The 27,087-nt window shown below is 40.8% G+C and overlaps 1 long non-coding RNA gene across 1 annotated transcript in view; it reads right to left on the reverse strand.

Moving 5' to 3' along the window:
* LOC147913979 (uncharacterized) overlaps positions 1 to 23,245 on the reverse strand; it is a 45,145-nt gene extending 21,900 nt beyond the window's left edge. The window contains exon 1 of the long non-coding RNA XR_015555920.1: positions 23,053 to 23,245. This is a non-coding gene — a long non-coding RNA (uncharacterized LOC147913979). The remainder of the gene's footprint in view (positions 1 to 23,052) is intronic.
* Between the last annotated feature and the right edge of the window lie 3,842 nt (positions 23,246 to 27,087).

The raw sequence follows: 27,087 nt of genomic DNA on the forward strand, positions 1-27,087 counted from the left end.
AAGTTTTATATAATGATAAATTACTATTTGATGACGTCCTGAAATCAAAATTAGTACTCAATATTAATTGATATATTGAGGGCTTGCTATGTGCCAAGTGCTCTGCAAAGGGCCTTATAGAAACAATGCCATCTTCTTTAAACCTCACAGCTCCATGAGCATGTTCCCATTTTACAGATGAGGAAATTAAAGCTCATATATGTTAAGTGATGACACACACTTTCAAGCAGCTGAGAGGGAGCTCAAATCCGTGTTTTGAATTCCAAGCCATTCATCCATTCATCCACTTTGTACTGAGGCCCCTTGGCCCTCACATTAGATACGCTCCACTATGGCACAATTACTAGACTTACTCCTGACAACTAATTTTGACTAAGAATTCCCTCTTTAGATGGCTAAAGAAAAGTATATGACAATATTTCATACTGATTCAGAGACTCCAATTCATAAACCATCCTAAAATGGTGCATCTATTTAGCTTTCCTTTCATCTTGTCTTTGAAGATGAAATAGTTACTGATTTTACATATACCCTGCAGATTTATTTAAAGAATAAAATATACTGAAATTGGAACTAGGGTGTTTGTTTATGATTCTTTCAGCTGCACATTTATGCCTTGTGTACTCTCTGTATGTGGCTATATTTCACAATTTTTGAAAAAGTTTTTTAAAGAAGACTGTTAAACACAAGCATGATTTATCAGTTTATTTCACTCAATGAATTAAATTTTGATCTGTGATAAATTGTAAAACATAGATGATCAACCATATTTATATAAATGTATATAGGATTGTGTATTATTTACCTATTGCTATGTATCAAATTACCTCCCAAATTAGCGCCTTAAAACAACAAACAGGGGCTGACCCAGTGGCGCAAGTGGTTGGGTGCGGACATTCCGCTGCGGTGGCCCGGGGTTCGCCGGTTCGGATCCCGGGCGCGCACCGACGCACAGCATGGCAAGCCATGCTGTGGCGGCATCTCATATAAAGTGGAGGAAGATGGGCATGGATGTTAGCCCAGGGCCAGTCTTCCTCAGCAAAAAAAGAGGAGGATTGGCAGATGTTAGCACAGGGCTGATCTCCTTACAAAAAAGAAAAAACAACAAACATTTATTATCCCACAGACACTGGGTCAGGAATCCAGCCACAGCCTAGCTAGGTGCCACTGGCTCACTGTCTCTCACAAGCCCAAATCAGTGTGTTGAGTGGGGCAGCCATCACCATGCTCAACTGGGGAGGAGTTGTTTCCAAACTCACCATGTGGCTGTTGGCAAGTCTCAGGTCTTTGCTGGCTGTTGATCAGAGTTATCAGTTACCTAACAACATGGATTTCTCAATGGGTCTGCTCACAACATGGTAGTTTGCTTCTTCCAGAGGGAGGTATCTCAGAAAGAGAGAGAAAGAGAGACCCAAGATAGAAGCTGCAGTCTTTTTATAACCTAATCTCAGAAGTTACATTCAATTGCTTCTGCTTTATTCTATTGATTAGAAGTGACACTAAATCCAGCCCTCACTCGAGGGGAGGAGATTATACAAGGGCATGAGTAGCTGGAGGTAGGGGTCATTGGGAGTCATGTTAGAGGCTGCTTACTACAGGCTGGAACACCGTGTACCAAAATGTTAGCAGCAGTTACCTCTAGTAGCAGATTGGAATCATGGGTGTTTTTTATATTATTTTTATTGCTTCTCTGCTTTTCATGGTGCAGAGGTAGAAGTGCTTGAAAGCATAGGCTCTGCATTTAAATTCTGCTTCCGTCACTCACATCTGGATACGATCTAGCCTTACTAAGCCTTGGTTTCCCCAGTGCCTACTTCTCATGGTTGTTGTAAAAATCAATGTGATCTGTATATAAAGCATTTACACAGTAGCACATTTTAAGAGTTTATTAAATATGAGTGTTTATCATTGATGAATATATAATTTTTTAAATATGAAAAATGAGTGCAAGTTTTAATAATACAAAAAAGTATTATCCTGTTTATACTTACAGTTCTATTTTCATTAGCAGAGGAGGGATATGAACACTTAAAACACAGGAAAAATGAGAGAAAATAATATAAGCAAACGGTAACTTGTGTAGATCAGACCATACATGAAGACATTAGAAATAAAGAAAAAATGAATGATGATGCAATTGTGGAAAGGGGTGCACTTCAGAGGAGGCAGGGCAGGCTGAGGACAGACTGAAGGGCAGGATTAGAGGATCTGAAATTCTGGTCAGTTCCTCATTTACTGAGTGCCTCCTCCGTGCCAGCCACTAAGGATACAGTGTTGAATAAGGCAGAATGTCTGCCTTCAGAAAACTCACAGTCTAGAAGGCAATTAAAGAGATCCTTTCAAAATATTTGGTGACTTCAGAGATAGAAGTAAGCATTTAATCAACAGCTATTTATTGAACACCTATTTTGGGCAGGCATTACAGAGGATACCAGAAAGCATTGCCCTCAAGGAACTCAATGCATAGTGCAGGAGATGAACAAACTAAACAGGCAATCTCCAGACAATATAACAAATGTTAAGATGAGCAGAGAGTCTTTTTTTAAAGAGATTATACAAGATAGGAGAGCAGAGGTATAGTTTAGGGAATCAAGGAAGATTTCCTGGAGAACGTCATATCTAAGCTGACATCACGTTAGCCAAGCCAAGGGTTAGGAGAAGGGAGTTCTAGCTGAAGGAACATCCTTAGCACAGGGTGCTGACAGCCCAGAGAAAAATGACATAACTGAGAGACAACAGGCTGCAGGGCATAGACAGGTTAATCAAGGTCTGTTTATGGAGTGTTCAAAGCAGACAACAGAAAATAGGATGCATGTTTAAAATTTGCAGAGAGCAATGACATAGTGGATGCTCTGTTTAAGTATGAACTTGTGTTTCCTTCAGAGGAAGTGTGGATAAGTGGTGAGCTCAGCCCCCAGGGAGGAGGGGACCTTGACATCAGAGGTTGAGTTCACCTGGAGTCTTCCTCCCAGGATGACTTTCTTAAATGCCGATGATGTCTGGGCTAGATGTCCGTTGTAGCTCATTCCGAGCTCTGCAGAACCATGTGATACTTGCAGAAACAACTAGTCTCATGCGTCATAGACAGAGTGTCAGAAAGAGTGAGAGAGAAGAGAGAGCTCTCAAAACAAATAAAAACATACCAGGACTTAATTGGGCTCTTCCTAGAAGGCGTGTTCATTGGGGGAGGTGCCAGCAAAAGCAGAGCCGAGCCAGAAACAGGATGGGAGAACTTACTAGTCCCCGTCATAGTGGGACAACCATCTGATTTTACTATTCCGGAGCAGGGTGACTGTGGACTAATCCTTCAATCTTTTTGACCCAAGTTTCTCATCTGTAAAATAAGGATAATAACCTCTATTTCACAGGACTGCTGGAGGGATAAAATGAGATTATCTCAATGAAAGAACAGAGCACTATCCAACAGTAAGCTAATTTTACTATTGTTGTTAGGGAATAGAGTGTAATTGTTAATGCTTGGCCTCTGGAGTCCAAGCTTGGGTTCAAATCTCAGTCTTTCAATTACTAGCTGTATGACCTTAGGCCAGTTACTTAACTTTTCTGAGTTTCCAATTCCTTGTCCATAAAATGGAGAAAATAATAGTAGCTACTTCATAGGGGTTTTATGAGGCATAAATGATTAATTCATGTAAAATGCTAAAACAATGCAGGCATACAATAAATTCTCAGTAAATATCAGCTATTAGCAGGAGGAGGAAGAGATGTAATTGTAGCACCAATAGTATCGGTAGGAGCAGGAGTATTTCTGGATTCTATGACCTTGATTGTTATAAGATACAGATGGGGATAGAAAAATTACGTAATAATGAAAATGAGATTTAATTAGCACCTCAAAGTAAATTCAAGTATTTTGTGTTTTTAAAATCTAATAGCAAGGTTGTGGCATTATTCTCAGATTGAAAATGAGGAAACAGAGACATGGAGAAGTTACATGAATTTCTTATGATCACACACTCAGAAAAAGCTATGAAAGGAGTTGGCCTCAAGTTTCCTGATACTAAATTCAGTGCTCTTTCTGCTAAGCTGAGCTATCTCTCTATGCTGGGTATGGCATGCTTTAAAAAGAATAATTTTGAGGCATCTCACCAGGGATTTTCTTTAGGTTGAGCTAAAATCAAACTGTACAATATTAGCGAGTCTTGCTGTTCTTTTTAAAAAGCTTTGTCTGCTCTGGTATTGTCTTTCAGCTTTCTCCTCTAAAAAGAAATTTTCAATTAACCATTAGCCTATGTTGCAAACATTTGTTCTTAAATGCACTCATTCATTCTTTTAGGTGATTAAGAATGATGGGTATATAAATATACAAGTACATAAACGACAAGCCAAACGACGTGCATATGGTATTTAATTTTGAGATGAGTACCATGTTTATGCACTTCTATCAGGCCGCCTACTTTTGATGAATGCGCAATTTCTTACTCACCATTTTATCACTGCCAATATTTAAGTAAATATCCTAAGTGCAGTACTAGAGAAAACCATCTATGCCACCCAAATAACTTGCAGCTGGGAAAAAGAAGCAATGGGTCCTTTCTAGATTCTGTGTCTGGTAAATTGATGCTCCCTGCTTCATTAATGCTGCATGTTTAGCAGTTGTCCAGCGATTTGGACCATGCCACCGGGTGGTGTAACATTGATCCTAGATGGGAGTATAAGATTTAAGATAAAGTTCAATCATTTGACCAAAAATTGCCAAGAATATTTCAGAAATGATCACAGATTATAGAATTGTAGAGCTATTTAAATAGAGAGAAGGGGCAACAAATCCAGCTGAGAGAGATTAACCATGGATAAAAGAAGAGGAAGGGCATTCCAGAAAGTAGGAACTGGATGAAAAATAGATTGGCTCTGTTCCAGGACCTACAGGAAGTTCGGTGTTACTGAAGACAGAAGAGTAGAGATGAGATAGAGGTGGGCAAAGGCCAGGTTGTGGAGGGTGTTGCATGCCATGCAGAGGGACATGGACTTTACCCTGAGGCCATGGGAAGGATTTAAGCAAGAAGTGGCCTAACCAGGTGTGCATTTTAGGTAAATCATGCCAGTGAAAATGTGGACAGGAGTTGAAAGAACGATGTCTTATTTCAACAGCAGGCTGGCACTTCCAGAGTTCTTTGCTCTTCATTCACTGTTGAGTGTGGTCTGAAGCTTCCTGAGCACCACTCTCCACCCTCCACAGCAAGGAGGCTTGGAGAGTAATTCTAGGAAGCCGGGAACATTCTGGGTTGTCAAAATCAAAACTTAAAATCATCCCTAACCATGACCAAAGTCGAAATGTTAATAGGTTTCACAGGGCTCCGTGCTGAGGGATGGGAGCCCTTCAGATATGACGTAAAACCAGAATTGAGATTCAGGTGGTCATACATCTCCTAGGGCTTTTTTGCACCCCTCAGGGTGTGGGCTAGAGCTGAGCTATTATAAAACTGTGGGTTTTGCAAACCTGAGCTCGTGAATTCCTTTCCTTAAGCTGTCCCCTCCTCATACCTCACACTGCAACTTCATCCCCTTATGAACCTCTGGGGTCTCAGGGTTTGAAGTAAAACTGAAAGTTCCACACAACCGCAAGAGATCTCTGCTGCCAAAGTAAACCCTCTTCTTTTACTGTGTGACTACTTCACAGATGTTGGGTTGACTCAGATTCCGGGTGTTATACTGAAAGAACACTGAAAGAACACTTGGCTTGGAATTCAAGCACTTGTTTTCAGTTCTAGTTCTGCATCTGACCTGTCAATCCATTTAACACTATGAGCCTCAACTTTTCCATCTGCAAAATAGGAAGTTAACCAGATGACGCCTGAGGGAACTTTGAGCTCTAATATTCTGTGACTACAAGAACATCCTGTTACTCATTATTGTCCTGGACACTAAAGAGAGATAAAATGCAACAAGCTGCCAGACTGCCAGCAGCATAGAGGTTAAGTGCGCGCACTCCGCTGCCGCGGCCCGGGGTTCACAGGTTGGGATCCCCGGCGCACACCGGACGGACGGCTTGTCAAGCCATGCTGTGGTGGCGCCCCATATAAAGTAGAGGAAGATGGGCATGGATGTTAGCCGAGGGCCAATCTTCCTGGGCAAAAAGAGGAGGATTGGCATCAGATGTTAGCTCAGGGCTAGTCTTCCTCACAAAAAAAAAAAAAAAAAATGAAACAAGATGCAATCCCCACCATCATGATATAGCTGTGATATTGATAATAGGCAGGTACCCAAATGATGTAGGCAAATGTTTGGTGACATGGAAAACTCTTCAGCTCTACTATCAAATGAAAAAAGAGGTGACAAAGAAGTACGGTATGATCTCATTTTCGTAGAATAAATATATACATAGAAAAAATACCCAAAGGACAGTCTCATGAAACTTTCTCTTTTTTTCTGTTTATTTGTATTTTGTAATTTTTTTTACAAAGAAGGCACATTATTTTTACAGTAAAAAAATAAATCTTATAAAATATAAAGAGTTATACTCTGGAGCATCATGGACCCATTGACCATTCTTATGGAGAATTAATGAAGATTTTGCAGATGATAGGACATTTAATCTGGAACATGATGGTCAGATAGGAGTAATTTATTTCTCAGCAACCCCTTCATCCACCCATTGTCTCATTCTTTTTTTCTGAATCCATCATATGGTTTGTCATGAGTAAGCACTGACTTCCCCCACTAAAGCATAGACTACTTGAAGGCAAAAGCAATTCTCCTGATTCCCCTGTATCATCTCTAAAAATAGCAAGTATTTGCCCCTTAGAAAATACAAAGTAAATAAACTTGCACTTATGATGGGGATTTTGTTGAAGGTAGGGGTGTTGATTAATACCTAACTCTGTAGACCCTTGTGCAAAAATCCTCTGTCTCTAGTTTCTCAGTGGTTGGTGCACCAGTCTCCCAAATCGAAGGTCACAAGTTCACTTCTTGTATCTCTCAGCTTCATTGTTTTCTTTTGTGGTTTGAACCAATATCTTAACAAAGTATGGCAGTCATTGCACTGGGGAAGCTGAGTAGAGGCAGAGGAATAAATTAGCAAAGCACAAGTGACCTGAGATGTGGATGGATGGTCCTATCCTATACAGAAGCAAGGAGTCATTGGGGTAGGGCAGAGTGATGGAAGGAATGGAGGGAGGAGAAAGGAAGGGAGAAATCCCACTTCTTGGACCTAAAACAAGGTGAAATCAATCTTGGGAAAACAACAGTTGTCAGCTACACTGCATGTCTTTAAATACCATCTGTGTGCATGCCAACAATGCCCAAATTTATGTCATCAGCCCAGACCCAACTCCCAAATTCCAGACTAGTAGATTCAACTCCTTGCTTTATATGTCCACTTGAATACTGAACCAACTTCTCAAACTTAACATGTCCTAAACTGAATTCCTGATCTTTCCTCCCTAAACCTAGGTTACCTGCAGCTTCCCCATCTCAGTGTATGGCAATCTCATCCTTCTGGTTGCTTAAGCTAAAATCTAGAAATAGAAATCATCTGTGTTTTCTTTCTTTATTCCATATCCCACACTCAATTTGTCAGGAAATACTCTTGGCTGTATCTTGAGAAAATATTAGAATCCAATCATTCCTCACCAACCTCACCACTACCAATCTGGTCCAAGCCATCATTGTCTTTCTCCTACATGACTGCAATAACCTCCTGACTTTCCCCCTCCTTCTTTAACCCCCTATAGTCTGTTCCAAGCACAGAAGCCAAAGTGATCCTCTTAAGATATACATTATTTTACACCACCCGCTTGCTCAAAATATTGCACTGGATTACCATTTCATTCAAATAAAAGTCAAAGTTTTTTGTAGACAATGGTCTACAAGATCCAATGTGATCTGGCCCCCATTACTTCTCTTGCCTCATCTCACTCACTCAGCCTTTGCCACATGACCCTCCTTACCAGTCCTCCTACACAATTATCCACTGCTTATTATTTATGGTTGTTTGTATACATTTTATCTAACCATTGAGTAATAAGAATAGCTAATATTTGAAACCTCAGATTTGCATAGCAGTTAACAAATTACTTCTGCATATATTCAATTTAATCCTCACAACAGTATTGTGAACTAAGTATTACTTTTCCCATTTTACAGATAATAAATCCCAGCTCAGAGTTTAAGCAACTTGTCAAGGGTCACATGGTTAGTAACTGGTGTGCTTGTATTCAAATATAGGTCTGTTTGGCCCTAATAGCAGAAAAGAGGACTTACTGTTGATTGATTCCTACTAGATTAAAATCCTTTACTTAGTAATTTTATTTAATTCCCCTTAATCTACCATCTTCTCTCCTTCCCTTGTGTCCTATTCCATTATGCAAGGTGTCTTGTACATAGTAGGTGATCATAAAATGTTGATAAGCATCATCATCATCATCATTATCATCATGTCATTCCAAATTCTGTTTTGAGTCCTTGCTTTAGTTAACTTGGGTCATGTTCTTTTTATTTCTTCATTCATGCACTAAAGAAAGAAACTTGCAGGCAGTAAGGTTGGGTAGTTAAATTCAGTGGTCAGTAGTTGTCTGTGTTTCTTTTTCTTCTTTCTAAAAACCATTACCTATTTGTTCTTATTGTCTGCTGGATGGCCACTCCCAAGGAAATAGTTGGTTCATTGAGTTCCTACCCAATTCCCTTCCTACCAGCAATACAGTTATTCAATTTGACAACTATATGTTTCCAAGAGGTCTCTCAATTCTCTTTTGTAAAAGTAAATGTGTTCCAACTCATCATTATTCCCTAAATGGTTCACCTGTATCTTTGGATATAACTCTTTTTCTTCCTTTTCAGAAAGTGTTCAGAGCTTGGTCAGTTATCTCGTCAGCAAGTATTTGTTTAGCCCCTACTAATATAGGCCAATCCCTGATGTAGGAATTGGGAATAGACAGAGATAGGACACTTGGCCCCTGTGGTGGTACAACAATGGATAAGGTAAGAACCAGGGTAGTTTTAGTCTGTTCCTAGCATATAAATCTGAGCTAGAAGATACCTAAGAGATCAATCAATTTCCATTTTACAGATGTTAAAACTGAGTCGCAGTTTTTTAAGGCAGCTTCCAGTTTTTATATCAATTATTTTTATCCCAACAAGTTTTAAGTTTTAAAAAGATTGTGTATCCATTTTAAAAATACTATTTTTAAGTGACTTTAATGTTTCACAGTTTTGTTAATTGATGATGCCAATTAGAGCTTCTAATGCAGGAGGTTGTGTTGCTACACTAAATTGATTTCATTCAGCAAAATTAGAAAAATTTGACATTTTGCCGAGCCTACGCATTAATAAGAAGGCTAAACATATTTTTTTCCATTGTAATATCCACAAATTTTTTGTGGACTTCTGGGGATTCAGGAAGTACAGTTTAGAAAAACTTGCTAAGGTGGGAGAATGAGAATGCCAATGTCAAGACCAGAGCCCTGAGTCTTGTAGTCTACTCATATCTCTTCATATATCATTCATTCAACAACTATTCCTTGAGCCCAAGCTGTGCTCTGGCCACTTTTATGTGTACCAAGATACAAAGAGCTATAGAATCTCTCAGAGAAGAAGGGAGCTGAGAAGCGTGGGCTTGTGAGCCACAAACCATTCAAAGCAGTTAGACCAAGTGGAGGAATAGTGAGCAGAGAGATGGAGGAGCTAGGAAGCAATGTGGTTTTAAAAGAATTTATATAGCATCCGAAGGAGTTTGAACTTTATTTCAAAAGCAGTAAGCGAGTTCTGAATCAGGAAAATGGCATGATCACTTTATGTTTCCCCAAAGCAGCAATGTGGGAAGTATATTAGCATGAGAGAAGAGCTCCAAGCAAGGAGACCAAATCAGAGACTATCACAGTATTCTAAGAAAGAATATATGAAGCTGAAAACAGTGGGAGGGAAGGAGTAAAAGGGAACAGATAAGAGAAATATTTAGTATATTTGGTAGAACTAGAGGAGCAGGAAGGAGGAGTGAAAAATTGCTATATATGTCCTCACAGTCAATCCCAGCCTCCCTTTTGAGATCAATATGTGCCATGTCCCATGTGACCCTCTCCAAATTGGCTTCAGCTTATTGGACAGAGGTAGACATCTGACCCCGAATGGGGCAAGTTTTCTTTCCCAGAAATTTTACAGTAAGACATTGAGACTTAATGGTCCATTCACTGAAAAGACCTGGAGATTAGGCTTGGCGCCATGAAGACTCAAGGGCTAAAGGCCATATTGGGCCATGAACAAGCAGTTGAATGTAGTATCTTGGATGGAGAATGGAAACAACTCATAAGAAGAAAAAAAAAATGAAGGACCATGTCGTCCCAGAGATGGGGCAAGGGAGGGAGAAATAGGGAAAAAGGAGACGGGGAGAGAGACATAGACCTGGGTAATGGATCACAGTCTCTTCATTATAAGAAAACAAATAGGGAATCATTCTTCTGCAGAGGCAACAGGATTGTTGAACAGAATGCTGTATTCCACTTTAGAGTGGTTCCAGAAGACAGAAGAAGAGAACCTGGACAGAAGAAGACCTTAGGAAGCATTGTGACCCTGCTGCTTTGAGACCAAATATGGCACAAAGAAGTTGTGACACATAAGTGCTTTAGAAATGTTACAAATCAAAGTGTTTGTCTGTTTTTTAAGAAAGGAAGCCTTCACAGGAACAATTGGGTAACCACAGTCATTATATTTACACGTTCATTTAACAGTAGTAAATTGCAATGCCATATTTTGGGAGTTTGGGGCTTTTCTAAAGAATGCTTGTGGTGAAGGGATAACAATAAGCCTCACTGAGGAAAAGTAGAAATGCATATGTGCTGGCCATTGCTCCAGGTGGACACAGAGACACGAAATTGGTGAGACATTTCCCACCACGCGGAAGCTCACACTCAAGAGGATGTGACAGTATAATGATAAGTGTTACAGCGGGAGTTTGAAAAAGAAACCCTAAGAATCAAGGTAAGGATACTTACATGAGCCAAGGAGAGATGGAGGAGTATTTTCCAAGGAAGAGGCATTTGACTATTACAGGACAAGCAGACGTTCACTGGAAAACTAAAGGTGGAAGAGTGTGCCTTGATAGAATCATCACACATTTCCTCCCAATAGTATTTCATACAAGTAGGCACTGATTCTGGAACAAAACCTTAAACCTCTTGAAAGTAGATTCTAATGTTTTTAAATTAATGAGCTGATAGTTTCCTCTTTGATTCCTAACCAATTTTAATATACCTGGTGTATGCCTTCATAGTGGTAAATCCCGTGTGAGTTTCAGCATCCAAAGGATTTGCCCACAAGTTGCAATTTTGACACTTCCTAGTCGTGTGACCTTGAGCAAGTTGTTTAACATCTCTGTGCCTCAATGTTCTAAAATGGAGGTGACTACCTACCTCTTTGGATAGTTTTGAGAATGCTACAATATAAAGCACATAATGTGCTTTATGTACTTCCGGTAATGCAGACAATATTCGAAACAAATTACTTCAGAAAAAGTTTACGCTTTATGTCCCATTATCCAGTAAAATCATCTCACAGTTGTAAATATGTTGAGCAAATGTGATTCATTTTTTACTACCTCTATTTGGAAATATTACAGGAAGTTAAGAAAGGAAAAATTTCACCTATGTCCATCCAAACAAAACACCTATACCTAACACCTCTCCAAAGCTCCCTTCCAATTTTTATCCCCCCATATCTACAATTTAACATAGCTAAAATTCTACCATTCATTTAATTACATGTTCTGCTTCTTTTCAGCTAATGTTATTTATAGACATTTTCTCTTTTGTTATGTTTTTCCTTTTCATTATTGCTCAAAACTCTTTAATACCGACTTATACTTTAGCTTGCCCTCGATCATTAGATATTTGAACTATTTACAATTTTACACTGTTAAAAATAATATTGTATTGCCTTCCTTTAGTCCATAAACATTTATTGAGCATCTACTAAGTGCAAGACAGGATTCTGCCATGTGGGGTTAGGAAGTTTATTCCAGCAGAAATTCTGCCTGCAAGAAGTTTTCAGTCTGGTAGAATATAGCTAAATCATTAGGTAGATAAATACATGCAATAGGAGGAATTGCATGGGTGCCATAAGAGATGCCCAATTACACTTCTAGGGCAAGTGATTCTATTTGACTATAATCTAGGGTTAGCGTAGCAAGACACAGGGATATTAACTGGAATCGTTAGGGCAGACCATGTAAAGTCTTGAACTCTGAATTAGAGATCCCGGATTACTTTGTATGATTAATGGGTTACATCCATTGAGGCATCATAGAATAATGGTTAAAAGAGAATAAATCCAACAATAAAAGGTTTGTTAAATAAATCATGATATGTACAAATAATGGAATACCATGAAGCCATTAAAATAAGTGGTAGAAGAATAACTAATGGCTTGAAAACAAATTATAATATTATCTGCATAGAAAAGTCAAACCATAAAGCAATATATCCAGTATAACCCCAATTTTGTATCAGAAACAACATGTAGAAACAGCCTGGAAAGATTTGCTCAGCAATTTCTTTGTGGTTATTTCAGAGTACAGGGATTATGAGTGATTTCATTTTCTTCTTTATGCTTTGCTTTCTTTTTTCCATTTTTAAATTGAGCGCTTAATACATCCCTAATTGTTCAGCATTTGGATTGTTTCCAATTTCCATGATTGGAAGTAATGGTTTGATGAACATCCTTGAACATAAGTATTTGTATGCGTCTCTGTTAATTCATGTAAGTGGAATTTTGGGATCAAGAGGTATGCCCACAGGACATACGTTACTTTGGTATTTAAATTTTTAACTTAAAACAAAAAAAAAAAAAACATGTGGAGCCATACTACCTATATTTGAATGTAAACTCCACCACTTCCTAGAATATAACCTCAAGCAAGTTACATTAGTTTTCTGTGCCTTGTTTCTCTCTTTTTAAAATGAGGATATTAATTGTACCTTTCTCATGGGGTTGTTGTAAAGATTAGATGCATTAATTCTCGTCAGGGCTTACAACAGTGCCCGGCACAAGGCAAGTGCTTAACAAATGTTAGAAATTATGAATTTTTATTGTTGATAATACAATAAAAAGTTTTCTTATTTTGTTTTTCCCTAGTGCATTTTTTTTGTCATTTAATATTTTCTATTAGGACAGCATCTCATACCCTCTAATTAATCCTTTAGTCTCACAATTTTTTCCTATTGCCACTTTAGAAAACGCTATTTAAAGATAATTCCTGGGTCACAGGATAGGAACCATTTCTTTTTGCTCTTGATACAAAAATTTATTTTTAAATATTCTGCAAACTATCCAAACACTAGTCACAATATATTTTGGCATGGAAGTTCGTTAGTATGTAGTTCTACAGTGTCAAAATCAATTTTGAAACAACACTAGGATCCCTGAAGGATTTCAAGCTTCACTTTTCAAGGGACTATTACAGCTCAAATGAGCATTTGTTCCCAACATTTTCCTCTGAGGGCTCCCTGAAATATCAGATGAAAGTGGGAAAAGGGGTCTCTTTTATAAAGTAGAAGGCACTCCTGCCAGAAGCAATTACTTATCACCAAGAAAGCATCCTTTAAATTTTTGGGGTTTGTAGAACATAATCATATCACATAAAATATTCTATTAAACAAAGACTTACTTGCAAGATGAGGCTCCTTCAGAATCTAGAAGTATTCTGTATGCTAGCAAAAGAAAGAAGTCCTTTTCAGAGTCCTTTGTGCTTCCTCCCTACTGCCAGAAGAACGCATGTGACTCAGAGGAAGGAGCAGAGGACTGGCAATCAGGATACTTGGTTTTTAGACCAGCTCTGCTACTAATTACCTGGGTGACCTTGAACTAACAGTTACAATGTAACTTTTTTTTTCTATCTGTAGAAATGAGTCCAAGGTTCTTTTTGGTCCAACATTCTAACACGCTTTTCCTTATTTTGTTGTTTCCTTCTAGACTTGGCTCAGAGTTAGGAATGCAGTAAGCCGTCATTAAATATTACAACAGAATTCCCCTTAGCACTTGGAGAGAGGGTGAAAATTCATGTGCTGATATTTTCTTCCTTAAAACACAACTCATATTTATAAGGTACCTATTAGGTGTCAGGTACCGTTATGCGGTGGGGACACATTATGAGCAAAACAGAAATAGTCTCTGTCCTTTGAAGTTTATAGTAGATCAAATATTAAGCAAGTGATGACAATTAAGTTTGATAGGTATTTTTCTTTTTTTTAATATAATTTTGTGTGTGTGAGGAAGATTTGCCCTGAGCTAACATCTGTTTCCCATCTTCCTCTTTTTTTTTTTTTTTTTTGCTGAGGAAGATTAGCCCTGAGCTAACTTCCATGCCAATCTTCCTCTATTTTGTATGTGGGACGCCACCACTGCATGGCTTGATGAGCATGTGGCTTGATAAGCAGTGTATAGGTCCTCACCTGGGATTCAAACCTGCGAACCCCGGGCCACAAAAGCAGAGCATGAACTTAACCACTATGCCACCAGGCTGGCCCCAAATTTGATAGGTGAAGCGACCTCAGGGACAGCCAGCTTTGAGATTCTGGGATATTAAAACTGAACCAACAGGAGAGAAGATCCTAATTGCACTGAGTTGTCAGTTCCCTTAGACGGCCCTCCCTGGTCCTTCCCAACACCCTTAGCCCAGGCTAAGGAGGTTTTCTTCCTCTGGGCTCCCACAGTACTCGTGCTTACTGCCATCAAATCCCTTAATACATTGCAATGAAAATGTCTGTACATATGTGTCTACCACATTAGACTACATAGTCCTCAAGAAGAAGGGCCATTTTAATCTCATTTTGTGCCTCCACCTACAACACCTATTTTAGCACGTTGCACAACTCTTTTTTGTGTGTGTGAGGAAGATCGGCCCTGAGCTAACATCTGCCTATCCTCCTCTTTTTGCTGAGGAAGACTGGCTCTGGGCTAACATCCATGTCCATCTTCCTGCACTTTATATGGGATGCTGCCACAGCATGGCCTGACAAGTGGTGCATCAGCGCGCGCCCATGATCCGACCTGGCGAACCCCAGGCCGCCGCAGCGGAGCACGCACACTTAACCGCTTGCGCCAGCGGGCCAGCCCCCACAATTCTTGACACCAGAAAATGTTTGTTGACTACAAACGAGAAGTGATCCACTTACTATTTGAGAAGTGCAGTGACAGGTGGTGGGACTCAGGATCTAATCAGACTCCAATCAGCCCAAGAGTCGAGATCCATCTCTGGCCAACGCAGTATGATCTTACATAGAAAACATCCAAGTAAAGATAATTCTTTGATTACCTTCATTCTCATGCAGAGTTCTCTTTTACTGCTCATATTTCTTTAATTCCCTCATTTAAAAAGCCATCTGGGAGCCCTGAAGCTTAAAGAGATGTTGCTGACAAAGCCCTTTGACCTCTCTGCAAGAAAGTGAATGCACAGACATGGAATAACTTGACATTCTGGCTTTTTCTTCTCAGTATTAGGTCTTATCAGACAGTGGTCCCTAACTCTTATTTCAGGGTACACATTTCTAATAAACTCAGTAGAAGCCCAAAATGAACGAAAGTACTTGAATACGACTCTAAGCCATTGGCATCACCTTGCTGATTGTCTGAAAACAGACAAGCAGCATTCTGATCAAGTTCTGGGGTACCCACCGCCAGGCAACCTCTTTTTTCCAACTTGAATCATAGGAGAAGCTTTCTGAGTTTGTGGCTGGCTTCATGTCTGGGGATCTGCAGGTTAGTTGTCAGCTAACACCTCTGCTTCCTTCATCATCTGGCTGTGATCTGTCTTTCCTTCTTTATTTCTTCAGTTCCCCCTTGCCCTTGCTAAGCTGAGTCTCTTTGTTCTCTCTGACAGCGCAGTGTTCTTCCACCTCATTGCGTTTGCACAGAAGGAACTCTGGTGTCAATACTCTCCCACTTCCCAAACTATCTCCGTGTACTCAAATCCTTCACACTTTCAAGGTCCAAGTCCCATGGAAAATGCTCCAAAATGTCTTTTCCGATTGTTCCAGCGTAATACAATTTGTCCCTCCTCTGAGCTTTACGTGGAACCCTCTATTTATACATTTTCTTCTTATTACTTCCTGCCTGGTGTTCTGGGAGTTCATAGACTGGCCTTATCTTCCCTGCTAGCTGCACGTTCACTGAAGGATGATTTATTGCTGTATTTCCAGCACCCAGTACATAGAGGATGCTCAGCACATTTGACACTGTAGCATGGACTGGTACTCCCACTCTTGGATTTCTCATTCTTCAAAATAACAGATAAATCTGGTGGTTGGAATGAGTGGTGGAGAATTAAGAGGCTGTTGCTATAGAGCTTCCTCAAATTGCAACCTTTGTTCTCTCTGGTCTGCACCCAAGGTAGGCTGGTTCTTGGGTGGAAAGAATTCAATTCCAAGGGAACAGTGTGAGCAAAAGTGTAGGATCTGAGCAAGCATTGACTCTTCTGTAAACCGTAGAGTAACTTAAATGCAGAATCCACAATGGGAGAAGAGATGTCACTGGATAGGTAAAGAAAGCGTCAGATGATAGAAACACTCACATGTGAGGGTACTGGAACTTATCTCATTGCCATTGAGGAGAGCCACCCAAGGATGTTTAAGCACAATGTGTTTCTGAAAGATGACCCTGGATGTGGCGTGAATAAGAGATTAGAAGGGGGCAGGGTGACCAGCTAAGGAAAAGTTCCTTGTGATGCATGGATTGTACAATTTCTTTTCATTTACCCCGAGGTGGAAGAAAGAGAAACGGTAAATTTGTATAGCATGAAAACACCTTTTTTACAATTAAAAAAATCTGCTGGAAACAAATGAGCTAACTGTACATGAAAGCCTTTAAAAAACCGAGGCAACACACAAATGTAAGATATGCATTCCCTCTGGCTAGGGGGAGAGTGCAGCTTCAAATTAAGTACTGTTTCTAGGCACATCATATTTATTCATTTCATTCACACAGTGATTTACGCCTATTTTTATTTGAAACATCTATTGTTCCCCAGAAAGTGAGGAGGAGAAAGGTACTATGAAAGCTTGTGGAGCTGAGGGAGAGGAGCAAGTCACAGATCATTAAATTCAAAAGTGTATTTTAAAGTAAAACATCCAAAGCATTTTTTTCTTTTTTGGTTTAACTCTTCATGCTCATATGTCTTTGGGTAAATTTTCATTCATTTCTGTCCTGAGATTAATGGCCAAACCCAGAGTCAATAACTAGTGTTCATTGAAGAAGCTATTCCCCTTCATCTCAGTTTCCTTTTTCTTCTGTTTTGGATATTCTGCTTTCCTGTGTGTGCCATTTTGTGGGTTCTAAAAATAATATGTAAAGAGAGTTGATGAGTGGAGAGAAATCTGAGGTGAGAAAGGACTCAGAGTCAGTACCTTGAATTGTTGCAGTTCTTCCCTCTTGACTGGGCTGAATACTGATGTGATGAAGATCCACATAGCAAGAAATTCTTATCTGGATTTTGGTATGAATTCTCTAGACTCCGTTTTCCCATCTGAGAAGCGGGGTTAACAATAGTAACAGCTAGTCTTTGGAACGCATTACTCTATGCTCTATCTCAGGGGCCAGCCACCATGGTTCATCGACCAAACCCAGCCTACCACTTGCTTTTTTACAGCCAAAGAGCTAAGAATGGTTTTTACATTTTTAAATAATTGGGGGGGGGGGAATCAAAACAATAACAATATTTTATGACATGTGAAAACAATATGAAATCAAATTTAAGTGTCTGTAAATAAAATTTTATTGGAATAGAGCCACAACCATTCATTTACCTATTGTCTACAATGCTTTCCACTGTGTCTTAGTCCATTCAGGCTGCTACAACAAAATACCGTAAACTGGATGGCTTAAATAATAGACATTTATTTCTCACAGTTCTGGAACATGGGAAGTCCCAGATCAATGTGCTGGCAGATCCAGTGTCTGGTGAGAACCCTCTTCCTGGTTCATAGACAGCTGCCTTCTCCCTGTGACCTCGCATGGTGAAGAGCAGAGAGAGATCTAGTCTCTTTCTCTTCTTATATGAACATTAATCCCATCATGAGGGCTCTATCCTCATGACCTCATCTAAACCTAATTACCTCCTAAAGGCCCCACCTCCTAATAGCACCACACTGAGGGATTAGGGCTTCAACATACAAATTTTGGTGGGAGACAAACACGCAGTGCATAACCCACTGCAATGGCAGTGTTCAGTAGCTGCAACAGAGACGTTATGGCCTGCAAAGCCTGACATAGTTACTATCTGACCCTTAACAGACAAAGTTTGCTGATCCTTGTTCTATGCTTTCAACAACCAATGAGTCTGTTCCCAGCTGTTTTCCCACTTTACAAGTGAGGAGACTGGGGCACAGAGAGTAACTTGCTCTAATTAATTATCACACAGCTAGGAGGTGGATTCAGGATCCACACCACCCAGAGAGTCAGACTCCAAAAGGTGCGTGCTCATACTCTATATAATGCAGTCTTTCTATTATTCTGCATTGCTTCTCAGAGCCATCATTCAAAATCCAGTTGAAGTCCCATTGCCTCTGAGAAGTCTTTCTCCACTATTCCAGCCTCTATTATTCTATTTTCTCCTACCAAATTTCCATGTCCCTTACTGTCAGTTCGATTTTTGTTGGCCCTTCGTCATGCACTACCATGGTTGCCTGTTTACCTGTGTTCCTCTCCCAGGAGAACATGAAGCCTGTTGAGAGCAGACAGTGTGCCTTGATTCTTATAGCCCAGCATTAGCACAGTGCCTAACTCGTGGTAGGAACCCAGAAGATGTGAGTTGATTGAACAAATGTGACTTAGGTGAGTATGACTCTTCTCCCCAATACTGCAGTAACCTCACGTACCACTGGGATGAAAACCTCCACTTCCTGTGTTTCTCCCCACAGAGAAGAGAACAATGCTCCCAATGGCCCATTATTAGAGATTCCCTGCATTGACTGATTGACTGAAAATAAAGATGTTATAACCTTCCTTTATTGACAAAGGTATTTGACCGAACCCACTGAGAGGGACTGCCTGCTTTGGGGCTATTCAGACATGCCATTTGAAGATGTTCTTTCTCAATTCATCCTTTCTGTTGCTAGCTGGGTCATTCCACTTCTCTCTTCAAGTGCCTTTATTGACTCACCATTATCTACAGAATCAAGTCCAAGTTCCTCAGGTTGGCATTCAGAATCCTCACGTGTTTGATCCCAAGGCAACTTTCCAGCTACACCTTCCCCTCTGTTTTCCCACATCCTTCAACATTCCCCAAACCACTGTCCTTATCCTATGACTGTGCCTTTGACCATGCTCTTCCCGACCCCATATCTCCATCCATCAATATCTTTGAATGCCTAATGCCATGTTGAAATGTCACTTCTCTGAGGACAGGGAATATGCCTCAGTCATCTCCACTTGTCTTACAGTGCCTAAGCCATAGCTGCACATAGCAAGTGCTCAATATTGGTTTTTTGCTGCTATGTTCCGACTCTTTATCCATCAACTGGTTCTCACCTGGATTCTTTGTGACTAGATAAGGTTAGGGGTACCACAAGAGGGCAGGGAAAGGAGCAAAGGTTTATGTGTCTTCATCCCTCAGGCTTATTCATTCATTCATCCAGCATTTATTAAGCATCTACAATGTGCCAGGCACTGTGCTGAGAACTTCACATTTATTATCACTCTATCTTTTACATTTCAGTGTGGTAGATATTATTATTAGCTTTATTAGCTTCATTAGACAAAAAGAGAAACCTGGGCTCAGAGAGGTGGTGCAATTTGCCCAAAGTGACACGGCTAATTTGTGTCTGATCATAGAACAAAACCTATGGTCTTTCCATTATATGTCATCACCCTAAGACAAAGACCCAAACCCCAAGGAGCTCACAGACTTGGAGGGGATTTGAGTTTTATAGCCTGTTCATGGATATATTCATCCATTTATTCCACAAATAGTGCACCAGGCATCAGGAACATGGCTGTGAATTGCAGGCAGGGTTCCTGCCATCTTGGACATTACATTAGGTGGGAGATATGCAATAAACAAATAAACAAAATAATTATAGACTTTGATGAGTGCCATGATGAAAATAGATGGAGTGATGTGATTGAGAGTACCTGGGTGAGGCCACCATTAGGTGTAGAGTTAGGCCAGGGCTCTTTGAGGAATAGACGTTAGGCGGAGACAAAAAGGATAAGAGGGAGACATCCATAATGAGCCAGGAGGAGAGCCTTCCAAGCAGAGGGAACAGCTAGTGCAAAGGTCTTGAGACATGCAATACAGTGAGATTATTCACAAAACAGAAAGGAGGCGAGTGCGGCTGAGCCAGAGAGATGGGGGTGATGGAAGGTGAAGTTGGAGAGCTGGAAAACCGCTGTGTGACTCCATGTTGCCTTGCCAAAAGAAGCAGTCCCTCTGACATGAATGTAAGTACCTTGTAAATTATAAATGCCCTGCAAAAGTAGCTGATTAGTACAGTTCTAAAAATTCATTTCCTGATATGTTTTGTTATTTATCATTTTAGATTTTAGAAAGGTAATATATTGTGCATAGAGAAATTATGAAATACCCCAGCATGGACTAGAGAGTACCCTATAATCAAACACATTAATATTTCTGCCATGAAGCATGTGAATATCTACACTAAATGGGATAAATAAAGGTACAGAGAGCTTCATGTCAGTTCAGGGCAGGTGTTGCTGCCAAATGTGTTTGTCAGCTCAGTTTTTACCCAAAATGAGTTATACAATTTTGCTTTTCAGAGCTTATTGGATTTCAAGGTTGTAGATAAGGGATGGTGAGCTGGGATCAGTCTCATCCCTGCTCTTCTCTCTCCCTCTCTCTCTCCTGGAAATGCTCCCTGCACAGCTGCATGAGTCCTTACCCACCTTGTTAATGTCCTGTAGTCTTCAAAGCCCAGGTCAGGTGTCACCTCTAAGAAGCTACCCTGGAATGTCCGTTGCACCCCAGCTCCAGGAGAAGTTAATCTTCCTGCCTCCCAGCCACCTCTGTATGTTGCACATATTACTGTTGCCTCTTCAAGCTGTACTGTAAGTCTATGTCCAGACCACTGAGACCTTGAGAGCGGGAAACATGTCTCACCCACCCCTATAGTCTCAAGACCCTGCACAGTGCTCCATTCAAGACGTCACTCAAGAAGCATGTGTCAAATTGGGTTCACTGACCTTGCACCCAGGTCTTCTTACCTTTGGCATGATTCTTCATCAAAAGCATTCCTACACATTCTCTCACCATTTTCTGGATAAAGCAATGGCTTTGACTTACTCGGAAACTCAGTAACTTCACTCCGTAAATGCTTATTTCTCACTCAATTTCCAGCCCAATGTGGGTCAGCAGAGTACTCTGCTCCTCACAGGTATTCAGGGACACTGGCTCCTTATTCAGTGGTTCTCCCATCTTCGAAGGCCTTTGAGTTTCCAGTGGACCCTCTGCATCCAATCAGCAGGCAAAGAGTGGGAGAGAACATGAGAATTTCCTGGGAGGGACGGGCAGATCTGGAAGTGACATTCGCCATTTCTGCACACTTACTATTGGCTGTAACTCAGTTACACAACCACATTTAACTCTAAAGGAAGCCGGAAATTCCATCCAGCTATAGGCTCAGAAGGAGGAGGAAGAGGTTTGAGAAGCATCTGGCTAGTCTCTGCCACAATCCTCATCAACACAACTTATTTTTCAATGGGACAAGTAACCTATATTCTGTTGAAAGAACCCAACCACTATTCAAACATCTTATAAACCATTTTCTGTGACTCTAGAATGCCAAATCCTGGTGCAGGCCCTCAGTGAATACCCAAGCAGTGCCCGTTAATAATGACAAGTTTCAAGAATGTTGTATGCCCAGCAAACCCTACAGATACTTCCAATGCCTCCTTCTCATCATCTGTGAATTACTTCCTCAGAATTGTTCCCCTCCATCATATATCTTTTTGGATGTTCTGCTTCTTGTGCAAACCCTTTGGATAACTGGGTCCATTCTAGTCAGACTTGAAGGCAGAAAAGCAAACTGACCTCAATGACCTTTCCCATCCAAAGGAATGATGGATGTGTAAAGAGGGGAAAATATGTGAAACCCAAGAAAGTAAATCATAAGTCATTGAGAAGGTAAGACAAAGGAAGTTCATGGGGCTTATTCACATACAGATTTTTTTGTTATCAAATGAGGAACTCAACAAACCTGAGTGGGGTTTTCAACATGATTGATCTAGCTGAAATAGAGGGGGAACTGAAAGTCAAAAAGGGAATGGAACGTTGATTTGGGGTGCAAAACTTATATCATCACAAATGTTCTGGTTTGTTTTTCAAACTCTTTAAGATCTGTGTTTCAAAGAGAAAATCTCTGACAATTTAGTGGGTGGTCATAAGAATGTATTGTTCAGGTCTCCTGTGATGGGAAGCATAGTTGACTGCACACCCCAGCTGCTGGATCCACTACTGTATGCACGCCAAGGCCACACCTCCCATGGGCTGCTCTCTGCCAATTACTAGGCATGGCAAGGGTATTAGTCCAGGCCCATTTCTGGGACACAGAACTGTTTTCATGGGCAATTTTGGCTCAAGGATTCCCACTGGCCTAGCCAAATACTACACTTTAGAAATGCACTCAAGTCTGAGACTATTTCTACCCAATTCTCCTTCCTTCCTCCTCTCCTTTCACAGGTGTGAGACCTGCATCAGGGTCTGCAGGCTCTCCCTACCTCCTCCTACTTCCTCCCTCTTTTTCTTCACAGGTGTTTCCTCCAGTAAATCTCTTGGGCATCTAATCTTGTGTTAGTGTGTGCATCTCAGAGAACCCGAACTTGCACATTAGTCCAGACTTCCAGGTGATCCAGTCAGAGATATTTCTTAATATCTCCTCTTACATTTAGTTTGAATTTTATTCAGAGACTGGGAAAGAACTGATCATAGAAGGACAAGCCTTCCCATACTCCTTGACCCAAGGAACTTGTGATGTCAGAAAGAACTCTCCTCTCAGACCACAGTGAGTAACCATAATAATAATTACCACAACAAAATCATTTCATCTTTTACTCTGCACTAACCAGCTAAATGATATGGATGGATATTTAAATGCTCACTTTAGAGATCAGGGGTCCCAGAATGATGAGGAGACTTGCCCAAAGTGATGATGTGTCAATGGAGAGACGTGGTAGAGGTTGACATCGCCCAGCTCCTGGTCTTCCCCACTTTCCATGCTGCCACATTATGTACTCCATGTTTCACAACCACTGCAAGACAGAATCAATTCAGGCAACCTGAAGTGACTATTTTGGGTGACATGATCAGCCAGTTCAACCCAAAGAACCTCATTTCTGGAAAACCAATAGACATCAATTCCATGGGTACTTTTTAACCATCCTTAACTGACTGGTCAGAGCCATTTTCAGCATTCTGAAAGTCCCCATCAGGTTCTGAATATACTCCCAGTGCCCAGCACCATGCCAAGAATACAAACAGTGCCTCACGACAATTGGTTGACTATTGTTGGATGGACTGACATTGGGGTTTCCCATACGGCATAATCTATTTTTCAAAGACAAAAATTACAGCTGTCTTTGTAAAAGGTGCTCATTTCAGTGGCAAACTGAAGACTATAACATGATGGCAAAAGCAATTCCAGACTTCATTTATTGCGTCCTTACTCTGTTGCAGACACTGTGCCAGAACCACTCTCAATTATTGCCCCATTTTGCAGATAAGAAAATTGAGGATTGGAGATATTAAGCAACTTGCCCAGTGTGTCACAGCTAATAACGGATAGAGATCAGATTCAACCCAGATTAGACAACCACTCTGTCATTTTATCTCCTTCCCAGGGAGACTCCAGAATTGAGCATCAAAGTCCCCAAGAACGGGGGTAAACAAGACTGAAATCATGAATAATCCAGGATAATCACTTGTGTAGAGGAATATTTTCCAGTGCTCCATTCAAAGGAGATTAACAAAGTGACACCAAGAAAGGGTGTTTAGACCTTCTGAGCTATGAGCTAAGTGGAAAAGGTTTATAATTATCTCATTAAATGTTTGATAACGAATGCTTCCAAGGTGCTTGCTGCATTTCAAACCATTTCTCTTTAGTATTTTCTGAAGATTCCTGTTATTTTGTTGACATTCTAATAGAGGAGCTTGAAAAGCCATAGAAAACCACTCCAGAGACAATTTAAGGAAACAAACTATCTCGATTTCCAATCCTGGGGAGGATGGGCTTAGTCAGGCCTGCACATGCAGACCCCGAGTGCACCACCAGCCTCATTCACCCTGTCCTCTCCTTGACCACACTGCTCAGCCCACAACAAAGGCTGAAAATGGACAGTGTGATGGGCCATATTCATTTCTTACCATGTTACCAAATTTAGGAAGAGCCATCTTCAAACAAGAAGAATAGCCCCAGGACTGCCTACACTGGACTCAGAAAAATGAGGAAACCAGAAGAATAAATGAGAAGAAAGGCAAGGGGAAGGACATTCTAGTCATTACTTATTCATTCATTACTTTATTCATTCCCCAACAAATACACATTGAGTGCCTGTTTTAGGTCAGGCACTGGGTTAGGAACAAAACAGATATGTTCTCTAGCCATGAGAAGGAAAAAGAGATGACAAAGGAGGTATAGCCAACTCCACCTACCCAATGGTCACGCCCCCTCTTTCCTTGTTCCAGCCTCCATGAAAGAATCTTGATTCTTCTCAGCCAGTCATGGTTACCGCACTCCCTTTACCAATGATTGGTTTAGGCTAGACATATGACACACTTCTGGTCAATGGCACATAAGGAGAAGTTTGCATATACTCCCGATATAAAGGGAGTACACGAGGAGGAGGCTCTTTTTGCTCATGCTCCCTTCCTTCTTGTCTGAAATGATGTCCTGAGAGGACATGATGGTTGGAGCAGAGACAGCCATATTGCAACCATGAAGATAGTCACTGCCAAAACTCTAAGGATGGAAGAACAGAAAGATGTGCAGAGCATGGGTCTTTGATGTCACATGGAAAGATGACATGCATCAGAATCCAGCAAGCATGTGATCAGCTCAGACAGGCTTAACCCTTGTTAGGATTTGTGGAGTGTCGTGTTTTATTAATAATTCCAGTAAAGAAAGATGAAAACCTATAGCATCCATTTATTCTAGCTCTATTTTGTACCAGGCAATCGGCAAGATGCTTTTCACAATATCTTTTTCATCAGCACAAGAGAGGCAAGCTGATGCTCACAGGGGTAAGATGAGGCAGCCACCTCATATTAATCCAAACCAACTGCAATTTTTTAACCCCCAGCCTCCCTCCCCACTTCTTCTATTAATAGCACCTCAATTTTCCTATACAAAATGGAAACACATTCCATGTGGTTCTGGGCTAACCATCAACTGTGGTGTCCTGCCCCCCCTCCCACATGCCTGCCACATAATAAGACCTAAAAAACTACTAACGTTTCTTAAAGCACACTTGTCTTGTTCTCTTGACCCCATTATATATATTTTTAAAAATCTGCTCTCCTCCCAAGACTTGACCAAATTAAAAAAAAAACAAAACTAGACAATCACTTTAATATCTTTTCCAAGAAACCACTTATTCTAGATAGATTGACCATATAACTAAGATTCTACTTGGGAGACCAGCAAAGTTCTAGTCTCATAAATTCCAAGTTTTCACACCACAGACTGGCTCTGGAGGTATGGAGAAAAGGTGTGCCATTACCAGGAAACAAGGAGTTAGAGGGAAACTATGTGGAGAGCTCTCACCACTCATGCTTTTTAGAGAAATATTATAAACAAACACAAACTCTGAGAACACGGATTTCCCTGCAAACACACTGTCACTGCCAGGAAAGTATTGCTCATCTTTAACACTGGAAAGAAATGAAGGGATATACTTTGCCTAGAAAGTTCAAGAATACATGCAATCTGTTGATGTGACTTAGCACAACCTTTTAGATTCACACTGCTCACACCATATAGTAGAGGGGTCTGCAAACTATGACCTGAGGGCCAAATCTGGCCCCTCACTTGTTTTTGTAAATAAAGTTTTACTGGAACACAGCCACACCCATTTGTTCACATACTGTCCATGGCTGTTTTCACATTGCAATGGCAGAGTGGAGTCTTTGTGACAGAGATCATTTGTCACACAAAGCCTAAAATATTTACTATCTGGCCCTTTACAGGAAACAATTGCTGGCCACTGGTCTAGTATAATAATATCATCAATTATTATCAGTTATTGAACATCTACTTTTATCACCGCATTTAGGTCTCAGGACCTCTGAAGTAGGTACCCAACTCCATTTTTCCATAAAGGAAGAAAAGTGAAGCTTAGAGGCCTTTAATAACTTGCTGAAGGCAGCATAGACAAAGCAAGGATTCAAGCCCAGACATGGGCTTGAATTTATGAGCATTTATTGACCTACCACCATGTGCTGGGCATGCATCAAGTGCAGGGAACACACGGTCAACAACACTGTACAGTCTTTGCCTCACAGAGCTCACAGTGGATGGGGAGAGATTGTGGTTAAACAGATATTAATCACACGAATGTGTATATTATATAGGATTACCAATTGTGCAAGAACAAGCTGTAAGAGAAAAGTATAGGGCACTAGAGAGAGGAAAAAGGGGTGGTCAAGTTTAGGTGGGAAGGGGGGTCCCTAGGGCTGGATTCCCACGACCGCAGAGCCTGTAGTGAAGCTTACTTGCTAAGGCTTTATTGGAAGGTGCGGTCCAGGACAGCAAGAGAAAAGGAACAGAACAAGGCAAGGAGTGAGGGAAAGCAGATATGGGCGCTCTTTACCAAGCTGGTACCAACGCTGCAGGAAAATACAGCCAGTGGCTCAGACAGATGGGCCGTCAGAACATCACAACTTGCTGAGCCCATCCAGGCGAAGGGAGGGAGGGAGATCTATCTGCTGGCTCCTCCCATCTTCTGTCTTCTCTGAGGAGGGCTGAGACCCCCGGAAGGGTTAGGAGGCCAGGTGATGTAGGGGAGGTTGGGCTCTCCATCAAGCATGTCACCACAGCACAGAAGGTCAGATGAGGCCGAGAAAAGCTAGGAGACATAGGAAGTGGGTCAGTCAGGGGCCAAGGTCAGGAAGCCTCTCTGAGGAAGCGACAGTTTCACTGA

Source organism: Ceratotherium simum, chromosome 23, assembly GCF_057802395.1.
Source record: "Ceratotherium simum simum isolate JZ-2026a chromosome 23, ASM5780239v1, whole genome shotgun sequence".
Classification (NCBI taxonomy): domain Eukaryota; kingdom Metazoa; phylum Chordata; class Mammalia; order Perissodactyla; family Rhinocerotidae; genus Ceratotherium; species Ceratotherium simum.